This window comes from Canis aureus, chromosome 18, assembly GCF_053574225.1.
Source record: "Canis aureus isolate CA01 chromosome 18, VMU_Caureus_v.1.0, whole genome shotgun sequence".
Lineage (NCBI taxonomy): Eukaryota > Metazoa > Chordata > Mammalia > Carnivora > Canidae > Canis > Canis aureus.
The window spans coordinates 27,461,927-27,479,236 of record NC_135628.1 but is presented as its reverse complement, the minus strand read 5'-3'; the positions used below and the strand labels follow the sequence as shown (position 1 = coordinate 27,479,236).

The 17,310-nt window shown below is 35.5% G+C and overlaps 2 pseudogenes; one reads left to right on the top strand and one right to left on the bottom strand.

Moving 5' to 3' along the window:
* The first annotated feature begins 2,959 nt into the window (after nt 1–2,959).
* Nucleotides 2,960–4,601, top strand: LOC144288317 (catalase pseudogene; annotated as a pseudogene).
* Nucleotides 4,602–16,408: 11,807 nt separating this feature from the next.
* On the bottom strand, nt 16,409–17,077 carry LOC144288316 (cell division cycle-associated protein 3 pseudogene; annotated as a pseudogene).
* Between the last annotated feature and the right edge of the window lie 233 nt (nt 17,078–17,310).

Below are 17,310 nucleotides of genomic sequence, written 5' to 3'. Positions count from 1 at the left end.
GTCATTGTTGGTAATCACTTTTATAAAGTCTGTAATATTATTTTCCAGCTAATATTTTAAAATCTTTCTATATATATTGATCAAGGGATAATCATATATATTTGCCTTGTGAATAACATTTGTTAGCTATTATTAACATTAAATTTATCTTCATCATTCTCTTAGACTCTAGAGTGACCTTCTCAGGAATTAAATTCACTAAATCCAACTCTCAACATTCCCTTTGTGTTTTATTTCCTTCATAATTATTATGGGACCAAGAAAGGCACATTGAACTATCTCATGTTTTTTAGGGCATTGTAGAAGCAATCTAGTCCATGCCTCTTCACGAATTTAACTTGTTGCCCAGAACAGATTTTTACTATGAGGAGTATCCTATGTGTTGGTATTCATAATTAGAAAATCTTGACTCCTTTGGGGACAGAAATGATAATAAGATATCATAAAACATTATCTTGTTTTTTTTTAATTTAATGACACAGTGACCTTGATTGACTAGAAATTTATTCAAAATTATAAAAATAGAGGGGAAAAAACCCATTAGTGTTATCAGATTTCAGCTTAGATCCAAGACTGGCTTGACCAATATAATAAAGTTCTTACTGTCTTCAGAACATCAGAGAACTTACTATCCGTGCTTTGGTCTTTGAAGTCACCATGACACCATTGCCTCTGATAAAAGAGTTTATTTATAACTTGCTCAGCTTATGTCCTTTCCCACTGAATCAGCAGGCTTTCTAAGGTTTGGGGATATAATTTCAAGGACTGTTAAACCTCTGTCAAAGTTTGGTTGGCCCCCTGAGGGGCCCTGTGTTTCAACATTCTCTTTGCTAAGACAAGACTTCTCAAGAAAGCGCTCAGAAAACTGACAGCTTCAAGTACCAGAGGTTTTGTAACTTGAAGTGGCATTTAATCTGAAAAATAACATTAGCAAATCAGCATATAATTGGCTTTCTATTTCCTTTTCCCACCCCTCATTATTTTTTCTTTTTGGTTGGCTAAGATGCAAGTCAAAATTATACTTGATACAGCAATTTCCTAATCTCTTCAAAAGGATGTTCCTATGCACACAATTAAGTAGATGGAATGTCATTTCTTCAGAAAGTAGAAAAATGTATATTTTAATAGGGACTGTTTATATTTCTAATGTACCTTTTTCATTGTCTCTTTTATAATTCATATATCCACTGAAGTTTAAGGGGACTCTGCCAACAACTAAACTCTGTGAACAAATTTGTCAAAATATGTAAAAAAGGAAAATCCTCATACAAGCATTTCACTTCTGTATTTAATTGCTCTTGGGTCCCCTCATCACTTTTAAAGTTTGCTCTGCTTCTCAGCTCTTGTGTTCTATACTATCTTCACATTTCAGATTTATCAAGCTAATGGGTCAATGGGAAATATCCCAGGACCTTCTATGAGATATGGATCCTCCTGACACCTTCTTAAATTATCATTTTCCATAATATGACTTCTAGCATCCTTTTTTAATACCCTTTGTCTCATTTTTTCCACAAAGCAAGGTTTTATTAAATAGCATTTAGGTTAATAACCTGTCCTTTCCTTGAATTTGTTTCACAATGCTTTGGTTAACATTCAGTACTGTCTGCATAAAATACATGCACACAGTAGCATTTCTATAGTATTCTCTGTATGATAGTGTTTCATTCCAATATGACAGCACTGTTCTGCTCCCCTTATTGCTGAGATCAAATAAAGCTAGGGGGGATATTAGCATTGCTTAAGGTGACTTATGTTGATGAGAGAATAGGAACTGGACACTAGACTCTGATTCTCTTCTGCAGCTTAGTTCTGACAGCCTTGCTTCTTTACCACAAGTGGTATTTTCTTCAGGAGTAACAATCAGACTGTTGATTCACATCTTTTTGATAAGGTCCACAAGGACCTATTGACATCTACATGAATACAAACTAAGCTTAGGTTCTACTCTTTGTGCTGTGTTCTGCTGTTAGTTTCATAGGCTTTAGAATGTAATCCAAGTTCTCTATTTAATACATTATAACTTTAAGTAAGTTTCTCAACCTCTCCAAGACTCAGTTTTCTCAAATGTTAATGGAGATCATAATAACTTCATTATAGGGCTATCGTTAATTTTTGTAAGATATTTCATATAAAGTGGTCAACACCCAATGAATGGTGGTGGCTATTACTGCTAATACTAAGTAATAGTTATAAATCTTGCTCTTAATCACATTGAAATTTGATTGGTAAAATAAGAATTATCTATAACATAAGAATTACAAATTATTAAAAATTTACTGTCTTACTTGATATTGGGATAAGCATTGCACAAATACCTAATTTAGTTGTAATAATAAATCCATAAGAAGACATTTTGTACCATCCATTTTTTGGATGATGAAACTGATGCTTCAAGAGGCTAAATTTCTTGCTCAAAGTATCCAATGTAAAGCAGAGCCAGGATTAAAACCTAGGCCTTTGATCCCAACGACCATGCTCTTCCCTGCTTTCTGATATGAATGCTAGGTGACATAGTACAAAAGGTTTAACAGATGTTGAAAGAATTTGGAAGAAATGATTGCTGTCGGTTTGAAAAGCTCACAGAAGAGTTAAGCTTTCAACTGAATCTTGAAGGCAACGAAGCAGTGGGTATCCCACAATGAGAGGAAAGAGTCTTGTTTTCCCTGCATACTTTCTTAACAATAAGATATTCAAATTTAAATATATTCATTTAGAGATTACACTTACTAAATAAATCACAAATGCCTAGATCTGAAAATAAAAAAGAGATCGATCTTACTTGGTCAGGCTAGCAACCACCAAAAATATCTGGCAATTTCTGTGTTCTGCTTCATTACTTAAAGGTATTAGGAATTCTTCAGTCAAAAAGAAAAACTTGAGACCGGGCTCGTCCGCTGAGGGTGGAGACGTGGGAGCCGAGGCCACCTGCAACGTTCTGCGAAGCTGGTGGGACACCATGGCAGACAGCTGGGATCCAGTCAGCGACCAGATGAAGCTCTGGAAGGAGCAGCAGGCCGCACAGAAACCTGACGTCCTGACCACTGGGGCTGGCAATCCAATAGAGACAAACTTATGTTATGACGGCAGGGCCTCGTGGGCCCCTTCTTGTTCAGGATGTGGCTTTCACTGATGAAATGGCTCACTGTGACCAGGAGAGAATCTCTGAGAGAGTTGTGCAGGCTAAAGGAGCAGGGGCTTTTGGCTACTTCGAGGTCACGCATGACATTACTAAATACTCCAAAGCAAAGGTATTTGAGCATATTGGAAAGAGGACTCCCATTGAGGTTCGATTCTCCACTGTTGCTGGAGAGTCAGGCCCGGCTGACACAATTCATGATCCTCGTGGGATGGAGTGAAATTTTACACAGAGGATGGTAATTGGGATCTAGTTGGAAATAACACCCCCATTTTCTTCATCAGAGATGCCATATTGTTTCCATCCTTTATCCATAGTCAAAAGAGAAACCCTCAAACACACCTGAAGGATCCGGACATGGTCTGGGACTTCTGGAGCCTGCACCCTGAGTCTCTGCACAAGGTTTCCTTCTTGTTCAGTGATCGAGGGATTCCAGATGGACACAGGCACATGAATGGATATGGATCGCATACTTTTAAGCTGGTTAATGTGGCAGAAGAGGCAGTTTATTGCAAATTCCATTATAAGACAGACCAGAGCATCAAAAACTTTTCTGTGGAAGATGCAAGACTTTCTCATGAAGATCAGACTACAGCCTCCAAGATCTTTTCAATGCCATTGCCACAGTCAACTACCCCTCCTGGACATTTTATATCTAAGTCATGACTTTCAGTCTGGCAGATACCTTTCCATTCAATCCATTTGATCTTACCAAGATTTGGCCTCACCAAGACTACCCTCTCATCCCAGTTGGTAAACTGGTCTTAAACCGGAATCCAGTTAATTACTTTACTGAGGTTGAACAGCCTACATTTGACCCAAGCAACATGCCACCTGGCATTGAGCCCAGCCCTGGCAAAATGCTTCAGGGCCGTCTTTTTGACTGTCCTGTCACCGCCACCACCTAGAACCCAATTATCTTCAGATACCTGCGAACTGTCCTTTCTGTGCTGGGGTGACCAACTACCAGCATGATGGCCCCATGTGCAAGCTCAACAATCAGGGTAGTGCTCCAAATTACTACCCCAATAGCTTTAGTGCTCCTGAACAACAGTGTTGTGTCCTAGAGCATAGCAACCAATGTTCTCTGGATGTGCAGCGTTTCAACAGTGCCAATGAAGATAATGTCACTCAGGTGTGGATGTTCTATTTGAAGATACTTGGTGAAGAGGAAACACCTGTGCAAGAACGTTGCTGGCCATCTGAAGGATACACAACTTTTCATGCAGAAGAAAGCAGTCAAGAAATTCAGTGATGACCACCCTGACTACCGGGCCTGCATTCAGGCTTTTTTGGACAAATACAATGATGAGAAACCTAAGATGCGATTCACATCTTTATGCAGCATGAGTCTCACCTGGCTGCCAGGGAGAAAGCCAATCTATGAGAGTCGTGCCCTAAGTTGCTCTCCACCTGTGAAGCAAAGCGTGGTGTTTGCACACATACCCACTCTTTGCTGGATAGAAGATTCTCCTGTGCTAGGTACATTTTATGTCTTTAAAATGATAATCCAGGTTTCTATCGCAAATAATGTTGCAGTGGCTTCTAATGCTATTGCCCTAGGGAGAAGTAAGGGTAGGGCTTAACAATGATGTAAAAGAAAATGTATTTGTTTTTGGTGCTGGGTTGGATTATTCACTTAAAATGACTAGAATGAAAGTTTCTGGCAGAAATAGGATTTTATTTGATAAGATAAAGTCTTGGTGAAATTAGTATGTTTGCATATATCATCTCATGGTCTTATTATATAAAAATATGGCTGTAATTATATAAGAAGAAAAGATAATCTACCCAGAAATTTTAATTTTTCTCAGTTCCATATAGGAAAAACACATTTAATGCATTGATATCTCTTGAAAATAACTTCAGTGACATCATGCCTTAATGCTTATTCCTGCCTGAAATTGATCAGGTTTTTTTAAAACTTGGAATTACATTCATGCTAACGTAGCATTGATTTTACAACAGACTGATTTGTAATTGCTACATTTTTAGAATAAAATAATCTGTACATAAAAAACAAAAAGAAAAACTCATGAGGGCAATGGATAATATGGTCCTTTTATATTAATTATTTAAGGTGAAAATATGGGGAAAAGTTTTAATTTTCCTGTGCCTTTCTCCTGTTAATTTTAAGATTTCCCTAATGCACGGTATTGGACTTCTCTATTGACTTCCTGTACTCTCATTTTTTTTTTTTTCTGGGAAGTCTTCTGTAAATAGAGTTTATATTTTGCTATCTATTTGCCAAATAGTATATATTTCCTTGTATTTTAACCTTGTATCCTATAACCTTGATGTAATTGCTTAATAGTTCCTTTCCAGGAACTATTTATTATAGATTTTTTTAGATTTCTACCTAAATCAAAGTTTTTTTTTTTCTTCCCTTTTATTATCTAAAACTTCCAGTACAGTGTTGAAAAGCAATGGTTAGAGGGGACATCCTTGTCTTGTTCCTGATCTTAGCAGAAAATCTGTGAGTTTTTCACCAGTAAGTATGATTTTCTTATAGATAGGCTTTATCGAGTTGAAGACTTGCCCCTCTATTTCTTGGTTGCCGAAAGTTTTTATCATGAATGTATATAGGATCTTGTCATATGTTTTCTCTGCATCTATTGATATGGTCATGTGATTTTTCTTTTTTAACCTATTGATGTGATGGATTATATTAATTGATTTTTGAACATTGAACCAAGCTTGTATACCTGAGATAAATCATACTTGGTTATGGCATATGATTTTTTAATGCATTCTTGGGTTTGATTTAACAGTATTTTTTTGAGGATTTTTTGAATCTATGTATATGAGATATATTGGTCTGTAGCTTTCTTTCCTTGTGGTGTTTTTTTTCCCTTTGAATTTAGGTTAATACTGGTCTTGCAAAATGAGTTAAGAGGTATTCTCTCTGATTCTACCTTCTGGAAGAGATTGTAGAGAACTGTTATAATTTCTTCCTCACATGTGTAATAAAATTTTCCAGTGTACTCATCTGTGCCTATTGCTTTTTATTTTGGAAAGTTGTTTGTTTATTCAACTTCTTTAATAGATATGGTCCTATTTGGATTGTCTATTACCTCTTATGTGAATTTGAGCATCATGTGTTTCAAAGAATTGGTCTGTTTCATGTAGGTTATCAGATTTGAGGGCATAAAGTTGTTCATAATAGTCTTTTATTTTTCTTTTGTTGTCCATGGGATTTGCAGTGTTGTCACCTCTTTCATTTCGGATACGAGCTAGTTATGTCTTTTATTCTTAGCTAACTTGACTAAAGACTTATCGATTGTGTTGGTTTTTTCAAAGAACTGGCTTTGGGTTTGTTGATATTCTCTAATGGTTTTCTATCTCTATTTCATTGATTTCTGCTCTAATTTTTTTATTATTTCTTTTCTTCTGCCTACTTTGGATTTAATTTGTATTTCTTTTTCTAGTCTTCTAAGAACCTTAGATTGTTGATTTTAAATTCTTCTTTTTAAATATATGCATTCAATGCCATCTCTAAACACTGCTTTTGATAATATCCCACAAATTTTGATAAGCTGTATTTTTTCTCACTTAGTTGAGAGTATATATATTTTAAAATTTCTCTTGAGATTTATTGCTTGGCTTATATGAGGTATGTTTTTTAATCTTCAAGTATTAGAGGATTTTCCAGTAATCTTTCTTTTGTTGACTTCTAGTTTAATTCCACTGTGGTCCGAAAAAAGATAATAATATATTATTTCTATTATTTTGAAGTTGTTAAGTGGTATTTTATGGTTCAAGATGTTGTCTATCTTGTGATCTTGAGATGAACGTGTATTTTGCTCTTGTTGAATGAAGTAGTCAATCAATGTCAATTATATCCCTTCAATTAATGGTGCTGTTGATGTCAACTGTGGCCTTCCTGATGTTCCACTTGCTGTATCTGTCCATTTCAGATAAAAGGTTGTTAAAGTCTTCAAGTATAACAGCATATCCATTTGTTTATCCTTACAGATATATCAGGCTTTGCCTTACATAGTTTGGTGCTCTGTTGTTAGGTGCATACACATTAAGAATTGTTATGTATTCTTGGAGTATCTATCCCTTTATTATTAAATAGTGCCCCTCTTTATCCCTGATAAATTTCTTTATCTGAAGTCTGCTCTGTCTATAATTAATACAGTTATTTCTGCTTTTTTTGTTAATGTTACTGTGGTATATCTTTCTCTATCCCTTTACTTTTAATCTGTATGCGTTTTTATGTTTCAAGTGGGTTTCTTGTAGATTACGTATTTTTGAGGCTTGTTTTTTGAAAGAGATGGTCTCTGTCTTTTAATGGTGTATTTAGATCATTGATGTTTAAGTTTAAGGTAATTATTGGTATAGCTAGATTAATATCTATTGTGTTTGTTACTATTTTCTAGTTGTTGCCCTTGTCTTTTGTTCCTATTTTCACACTTTTTTCTACTTTTTTTGTGATTTTTATTGAGCATTTTGTATGATTTCATTAAATCTTTTTTAAAAAATTATTTGTTTATTTTAGGGAGAGAGAGAGAGTGAGTGAGTAGCACATGAGTGGGGGTGGGGGTAGAGAGGGAGGGAAAGGGACAAGCATATGAGCTGAGCATGGAGCCCAACTGGGGCTCCATCTTATGACCCTGAGATCATGACTTGAGCTGAAATCAAAAGTCAGATGCCTAATCGACTGAGCCACCAAGGCACCTCATCATTTAATTTTTCTTACTTTATCAATTATACTTGCTTTTTTTTTTTCGGAGCTTGCAGCATATATTTATGGCTAATCCAAGTCCACTTTCAAATAATGGGTAGCACAAGTACCTTGTAACAACAAATTATTCCTAATTTTCCCTTTCACCTCTTGTATCATTATTGTCTTTCATTTTACTTATGTGTAAGCATATATGTACACACAAATATATTATTGCTATTATTATTTTGAGCCAACTATTATCTGTTAGGTCAATTAAGGATAAGAAAATAAAATTTTACCTTTACTTATTCTCTGATGCTCTTCCTTTCTTTGTTTAGATCCAAGTTTCTAACCTATGTCATTTTTTTCTCAAGAATTTTTTAAAATATTTTTTGCAGAGCAGGTCTACTAGCAACAAATGCTCTTAATTTTGTTTGGAAGGTAAACTTTTTACTCATCCCTAATTTTACATCTATCTATCTATCTATCTATCTATCTATCTATCTATCACTTTCTCACCTTCACACGCTGCTCTGTCAGACTGTATCTCTTCCTTAATTCAAAAAACCATTATGAAACTTTCACAAAATCCTCTCTGATTCCTCCCTCTTTATGCTGTTTATACAGTTATTCTAGTGATTCTTAAGGAATGGGCCATGAATGTGTTATATGTCCAAATTCTTTTGTCCTGTGTATTTTAAATAAGTTTTTCTGTCTCTCTCCTTTGACTTCTAGGCTTTCATTTCATCATGATGTCCCAAAATATATGGGATAATGTTCATTCTCACTTTATGATTGCTTAAATGCTGTTAATCTATGATTACTCTCAAATAGTGTGGTCACCATCTATTTATGAGATGCCTTTAAATCATATGCCCTTGGGCTCTAGGCTCAAATAGAAAAATACAAAAAACTCTGTTACTTTTTTTTTTTTTATACTGGCATAGGAATGTCTACAATTTTCATTTTGAAAAGATGATAACGTGTCATCATAGCAGTCCTGCTTGATTGTTACGGTAAAAAACTCCCAATATGCACTTAAACCAATAACAATTTAGGTAACGAAAGTTTGTAAATCAGTTTATATTTTGATCAGGAAAAAAGTCAGGAGTTTATATTTTGATCAGGAAAAAAGTCAAAAGTTTGTTAAAAATTAAATGTCTTCAGAATGTTAAATGGAATAGTTCTATTGAGGCCTGGGCTGGTTTCTGATTTTATACAGGGCCTATGAATTTTGAACCTGATTTTTTTAGGTCATCCAATTGACATGTCCCTTGATGACTTTGAAGAATGCTTGAAAAAAAATGCATACATAGATCTGCCAGATTTCCAGTTCTGAAACACCTTTTGTAATAAGTCATGTCATAGTATTTTTGTTACAGTACATAATTTGCCCAATATGTTTCAAAATTAGAGATCTTAAATTTTATGAATCTCTTGATACTCTTTTCTTACTATTTTGTTGGCTGAAACAGAAATCCTTTCAAACATAGGTAGGAATAAAATGAACCTGCCCAATCATAATCATTTCTACTTATGGCCAAATGACAATTACTAGAAAGGAAAATAATTTAACAAGGAAAAGTGATATAGAGGAGGATCAATGGGGATTTAATTCTTGTTATAGACAATCCAAAAATCTCTTAATTTTTTTTCTTTTACACATGTTATTGCTTGCACTCATTTCTATTTAGCAACTATACTTTTGTTCCAAAAATATTCAAGAAAAAGGAATTAATTTGTTCATGAGTTATTGTTACTAATATGGATCAGGCACTTGCAAGACACCACAATTATAGAAGTGAATAAACCAGACATCATAACCTTCATTATGGACCATATTAGAGTAAATGAAAGAGAAAAAAGAAGTCCGTGTGAAGAGTTTAAATTTTGATTATAAGAGAAAACAATATATATATATATATGTATGATCTCAACACTTTTAGATTAAAAATTATATTAAACAGTAAAATACATATGGAAATAAGTAGTAGGTTTTATATTTATCTGTTGGTCTTCCACTTTATCATTCCTTCTCCATTCTAGTCATATTTCTTGACTGTGAACAGGCTCTTACCTGTTCATTCATTTATCCATAGACTGTATATTTATTTTTTACTAACTTTTAAGAAGATACTGATAGTAATTTTTCTAGTGAGTGCAGATTTAATAGAAGAGACCACTAACATATGCCAGAATATACCATCATTTAAGAGGCTATATTTGCTATATGCTAAGTGTTTAGGCATCCAACAGTTGGAATTCATGATTGTTTTGAATTAAGGCCCCAGATTTCTAATTGGTATGACGTGTGCACTATAATCATTTAGTATTTTACAGCTTTGCTGCACGTGATACCTTATAAAATGTCATCCTCACTGTGCTGAAGTACTTTCCCATAGTACACTTTTCTGTATGTTACTAGTTACCATGAGCCAAATGAACCCTAGTTGTCTGCTTCACTCTGGCTGATAGGATGCTAATTTATAGACATCTAAATGAGGTTTTCCTGGACTGGCTAGTCCCTAGCCAACCACCTTATGGTCACAGATGCTTGAGTAGGCCCCTATAGAACATGAGAGGCAGCTCAAACCAACCTACAGCATTTGAGCTAAAAAATATTTTTAAAAATGTTTTTGATTTAAGCCATGAAATTTGAGGTAGTTTGTTATCCAGGAATAACTAACTGATACAAAACAAATGAACATAGAGAAGAAAGAGCTATAGATTGGGATAATTTTATTTGCAATTTTTTTTTTTTTTGGCAAAATAGAAGTTAAATCCCTTACGTTCAGTGAATATAAAGAATATTTCCCAGACCAAAACATAGAGTACCAGCTGAAATTCCAACTGTGATGAAAGTAATTAGTTGAAGGGAATCTGGTGCAAAATAGGTATAGAGCCTTAGTGAGTCTAAATAAGCTTGACTATTATGTAATTTAACGTATTGACTTGAGCCATACAATCACATTTTTATTTTTATTTATTTATTTTTAAAGATTTATTTATTTATTCATGAGAGACACAGAGAGAGGCAGAGACATAGGCAGAGGGAGAAGCAGGCTCCTTGCAAGGAGCCTGATGTGGGACTCGATCCCAAGACTCCAGGATCATGCCCTGAGCTGAAAACAGAGTCCCAACTACTGAGCCACCCAGGTGTCTCTCTCTCTCTCTTTTTTTTTTAAAGATTTTATTTATTCATGAGACAATTATATTTTTAAAGCAAGTACATAATTCAATTTTAAAGATCTCTAGATATTTGTCTATTATAATAAATATTTTTAATTCCTAATTTTATTGAATAGCATATTGAGTAACATAGAATATGACATAATTTATTCAATTAGACTATCCTGTGAAATACTATTATGCTTTTACCACTTATATGGTACTATCCCATAGTATCTTATATGTTGGCCATTTACCTGACTTTTGTTTCTTTTTAGTTTTTATATTTTACATCTAAAATCCTTGTATACATGTAGACTGTGTTTTTAACAGTATGTGCCATTGACCATCTGTGCCAGAAACAACTGGAGTGTTTGTTTGAAATGCAGATGTTTGGAACCACCCCAGAGCTTCTTAAAGAGTCTTCAAGGATGTGGTTGGAAACTTCCTTCCCTAGAAAATTTCCATAGAAACACTAATGTTTGAGAATCTTTACTATAGACCTGGCATAGTACAAGGTGCTGAAAAATATTTTTAAAATGAATGACAAACAGGAATATGTGTGCTAAGTTGAAACTCTTATTTTGATATATAAAATTTGTCTATAGAATTCACATAGCAAATAGTTTATGCCAGTATCCTTAAGCAAAGATTTTCAGACAGACGAAGTGTTGTTTAATATCCATTTGCCATATTGGAATAACACAAGTTACTCATCAGGCTGGGTCTGGTGTAACTAGCAAAGAAAAAAACACTTTTTACCTTAATTTGGCAGAAGCTTCTTTGACTTTCAGAGTCAAAATAAAAATGAGGAAAGCAGAAGGTTCTGGCTGAATGAGAAGAATTTTTGAAGAGATTTGTAAAGTCTCTAAACTAATGTCTGTATGGCAGATGTATGTACAGGCTCTATATAAAATTGAAATTCAAAGAAGAGTTAAACCTAATTTTGCATACTTCCATCTTAATTTTTTAAAAAAGATGATGAAAAAAGTTCTTAAGGCCGACGTCATCATTATGTTAATACCTTGAGGGAGTAATTGGAAACAGCAATAAATAAACTCTGAATCAATGTTAGCTTTAAAAATGTGGTGGTGGAGATAATTTAAAGAACATGTGAAGAACATAATTAAAATATAGTCATGTGTGGTCTGGAAGAAATAAAATGCTAAAGAGTTCAGGCATTTCTACGGATGAGTCCTTGACTTTACAAATATTTCTTGATTCTATCTTAACATGGGAGCAAACTACAGTGTGAATTACCTACAAGGATCAAGAGCACCGGAATATTACTTATAGATTAGAAGAACAGCAATATCCTTTCCTGTTGTTTTTGTACTAGGCTTTGCTTATTTGTAATTTCTTCTATTATTCCTTTAAGGGAATTAAAGTTACCCCATCTTTCCTTTTCTATGCACTTGATTCAAAATCAAAGAATTAAAAGTGGAAAAATTATTTCCTTGCACTTTTCCAAATTAACTAAAATAAAGGTTTCCTAACAGAGTCATGACAACCATAGTTTTGGGAACAGATGCATAATTGAAGAAGAAGAGATGCCGAGGTTAACTTCCTGTTGCTTTGAATATATGTAATTGCACCACAAGAATAAGCCCATATGACATCCAAACTAAGCAGGTTTTGTTTTGTTTTGTTTTGTTTTGTTTTTGTCTAGAATATGTCTCTTAGTCATGAAACTTCCATTGAGTGTATGTGCCATCCAGAGTGAGAAGCATGTTTTCCAAGTCTGGTTTTGTAGATTTCTCAGAACCCCTTTTGATCCTTTTAATTTTATTAACTGAGATGGAAACCTCTTGACATCAGAATTTTTGCAAAGTTTATTCCATATCCCAGCCCCTGAAAGCTTTTAAATACCTAGGGGTTGGTCCAGATTGTCACCTAATGAATAAGAAAATCTTCCAAAGTCCCTAGTATTTGAGGCCATTAGTTGCCATAAAATCACGAATGATTATATTATCCCTGTAAAAACAAATTAAAACCTTAGGTTTATTCTACTATTTTTCCATTATAAATAGGGACTTTCCAGCATCACTAAAGAAGTATCTTTGCCAAAAATGTTTAATCTGTCATTTCTTTGGACCAGTTTATAGCAAATACCAGGTATAGAAGAACAAGTCCAACAACAGAACAAGCAACCAATCACAAGAAACCAGAAACTAAGGCTGCATATAGGACTACTACTTTCCCATTCTTCTCAAGAAGCTGATGTCTTAAAAAAGGGGGGGGGGGGCAGAGTTAGAGGAAAGGAAACTAGAGCACAGTACAAGATATTTTAGAGATAAAACAACCATATGATACATACAGTCTTTGGCTGATCCTGGTTTGAACAAACTAGTTATAAAACATAGCTCTGGATTTATTAGCTCTGAAAATTTAAATATGCACTAGATATTAGATGATATTAGATAACTATTATTAATTTTATTATATCTGATAAAAGCATAAATATTTTTGTTTTAAAGAATGCATACCTTAATTAAATGTAAAGATAAATTGTCATGATCAATGTTATTTACTTTACAACATCTAAGCATAAGAAAAAATATAAATAGGTTGATTAGTGAAGCAAATATGATGTAATAATCACTGATCTTTTTTAACAATTTATTTATTTATTATTTATGATAGACACACCCAGAGGGGGAGGAGAGACACAGGAGGAGGGAGAAGCAGGCTCCATGCCTGGAGCCTGACGTGGGACTCGATCCCTGGACTCCAGGATCGTGCCCTGGGCCAAAAGGAGGCGCCAAACCACTGAGCCACTCAGGGATGCCTGATTGCTGATCTTTAAATCATAGTTTTAATGATATGATTTCATTATACTGTGTTTTCTATGGTTTTATTGAAAATTTTCCTAATAATTTTAAAAGGACATAGTTGTCTTTCATAGTTCAATTAGAATTAGAATTTTTGAGTGAGCATAGCCCTTAGATATCTAGAAAGTGCAGGTTTTAGTAGCAATGAACACTTAACTTAGTGTTAAGAGATCTGCATTCAAGTAAAACCATGGGCGAGGGCCCAGTCCAATTGCTTTCTAACCATAACCCAAGTTCAGTCAAGGACTTTTCAATCAGATTTAAAACAAGAACAATAATCCTTGTCACCCTCCCATGTCAAGGGGGTGTTATAATGATGAATGAGCTCCAGGAATAGATTTAGCCTGCTGATGTATTTGTAACCCATATGGCTATATCACCCTTTGACTTTTCTAAGAGGAATAGAAAATAGTTACATTTAGTATGCCACAAATTAAATTTCTGTCAAGTTTGGCTTTAAAAACCACTTTCCTAGAAATCCAGGTTTCCATAGGCTAGCAAAGAATCTTTATAAGATCCCACATAGGGAACTGAAGCTAGTATTGCTAATAGTGGGTGATTTTGTGTAAGCAGAAATAAAACTTTGTTGGTTTCGATATATATATATTACATACATATAATACATGATACATACATATCAGTGTATATATTCTCTTTTATAAAACAGCTTGAGATATACCTGACATGCAAAACTGCACATATTTAGTATATATATATATATATACATAATTTGATTAATTTAGACATGTTTATGCCTGTGAAACTATCACTACAATCAAGGCAATAAATATATCCATCTCAAAAAGTTTCCTAATGCCCCTAAATTTTTTCTTTACTTGAACAGCTTTAAGAATTATTTGTTATTACTGTGCACTGTATGTATTCTATGTTAAGTACTGATACAAATAGAAATATTTAGTAGAGCTTCAATATTTTTAGTATTGATCACATCAAAACTATATCAATTAATATAATGATGAATGGTATGAGTAAAATTCTATAGGCTATTACTGCTGGGTTGTTACATTTATACAAAATTCCTATACCAAAAATGTTTAACAAGTACTTCAAATGTGTGATAATAGCATAGATTAAGCCAATATATTTGATTAGAAACATGTCACACTCTAAGGTAGAAGATACTTTATTTAGTTTCTCGATTCAGTTCAGTAAACATTTGTTATAGATCTTATTTTTTTCTTCCCTGCACCAAGTGATATTTTATAAGAGCCTGTACAGAAAAACTCATCTATTTGCCTTTTGGAATTTATATTTTCAGCTAATCTTATATAATCCTCATGCCTCTTCCCATTTCAAGGAAAAGATATCCTGGGCATCTATTTAGACTCATTTCCCTGAACTCAGACTGCATGAGGCTGTACCATATATACAGGGTTTGGAGTAAATCAAAGTAGAGTTAGAGTCCTAGGCAGAAATAAATTTAGAAAATGAAGAAATTAGCCTAAATATCCAAACAAGATTAAAGAGTGAGAAAGAAAGGAATGCCTGTTCTATTCAAAACTGAGGAGTTCGCAACTTAGAACAGGTTAAAAACAGTGATCAGGAGGCCACACTAGAAGAGAAGAGGGCTTTCTAGATACCTGTAGCCTCATGCTTGGTCAGGAGGATCCTCTTTAGGGACGAAGGCTGCTCACGTGTCCAGAGCCCTGAGTATTTCACCTTAGCTGAGTTGAAATACAGCATAAGGGACACATTTCTTGAAGGTGGGGGTTTCTGAGAGCAGCCCACTTGTGAAAAAAACACACCCAATGAGGACACTTCACCTGGGAAAACAGAGTGTAGATGTTAATCAGAGGGCCCATGGCTTCTGCACAGGGCACATTTTGGGATTAATCATGCCTTAAGACAGGAAGAGAAGCATTTTTGAATAGTGGGCCTCTTAATTGCTAGTAATCTCAGTGCTTATGGTCTTACTTGAAAAACCAAAGAAGTTTAAAAGGCCAAGTTGAATACTTGGTTTGCATGTGCCCACACACGTGTGCGTATGTGCGTGGCACACACACACACACACACACACACACACGTCAGTGATTTCTTGGTAGTATGACTAGTCCTTCCACATTTTCAGAAGAATTATACCGTACACAAAATTGACAAAATCATAATATAAAAACAATACATTTTGGGCAGCCCCGGTGGCGCAGCAATTTGGCGCCGCCTGCAGCCTGGGGTGTGATCCTGGGGACCTGGAATCAGGTCCCGCGTCGGGCTCCCTGCATGGAGCCTGCTTCTCCCTCTCTCTCTGCCTGTGTCTCTGCCTCTTTCTCTCTGTGTCTATGAATCAATAAATAAAATTTTGAAAAAAAAAAAACAATACATTTTTATTTGTATTATTTATATGACAGGAGAAATGGACATTTAGTTATTTTATAATGTATAGATATAGTCATTTTTCTTTAAAAAAAAAAACACTTTCTTTAATATACAAGAAAAATGTGAGACACAAAGATAACCCAAGAAAATGCTCAGTCTCTGAGCTGCGAGTTCATAAAGTCCAGTCTTCCCAGGAAAGATGGGGTTGAGGGGATGCTATGTCACGAGTCCCCTGGTGAGCCCAGCACTGGGGCCACACTCGGCCTAGTTCTCCACCAAGTTTGGTAAATGCTGATTCTTCTTGTCCTGGTCCTCGTCCTGCTCCCACACTTGGCCTCCAGTTTTCAGAAGTCTGTCCAGATCTCAGAGTGGCCCTTTCCTTTAGTTCCCTAGCATTTTCACTCAGGGGAGAAGACTGCTTACCTTGTCGTGGTGGTAGAGTTCCAGGGTAGTTGTCATCCTGTAGGATGGTGAGAGGAGATCTCCCTAGTACCTTGCCTTTTGTTTTCTGTCTGTTTTGCTTAGAACCTGAAGATTGGGGAGTCTCAGGGTCTCTCAAAAGCTTGTCCTAGTCCTGGCTGGCCATGGGAGTTTCTGAGGGCTGTCTTGCTTCTTCCTTGGAAGACACCTGCTTGTAGGGGAGCTCAGTCTGGCTCCAGGGTGGCGTCTGGTCCTCAAGGGAAATCTGCTGCTGGTCTTCATAGGTGTCCGTGCAATGCCAAGGGTAGGAGAGCGGGGATCTGAGTCTTGGGCCTGATTAGGATCCTCCTGCTGTTTGCCTGCTGGTAGGTTTACCTGTGGAGAGCTCTTCACCTGGATGGGAGTGCGCAGGTTGCTGGCGGTACGTGAACAGGGGTCTGCCACTCGGGCCAGAAGCTTGTTGTGTGGCAGGGGCCTCACCGGAATGACTGAGGCGCTCTTGGATGAGCCCATCTCAACCTGGAGGAATAAGGTGAGGCAGGGCCTGGCCCTGGGCGAGGAGGCGATGCCAGGCCCGATTCCTTTTTTGGGCGCAAAAGAGCTGGAGCGTTAACTCCCAACGCGGAGTTTCAAACCTCAATATAGTCGTTTTTCAATTGTCATACTTTAAATAGATCAATTTTTTGAAAACCCATTGCGTACATATTTATTGAATATGTACTTAGAGATGGAAACATCATAGCAGT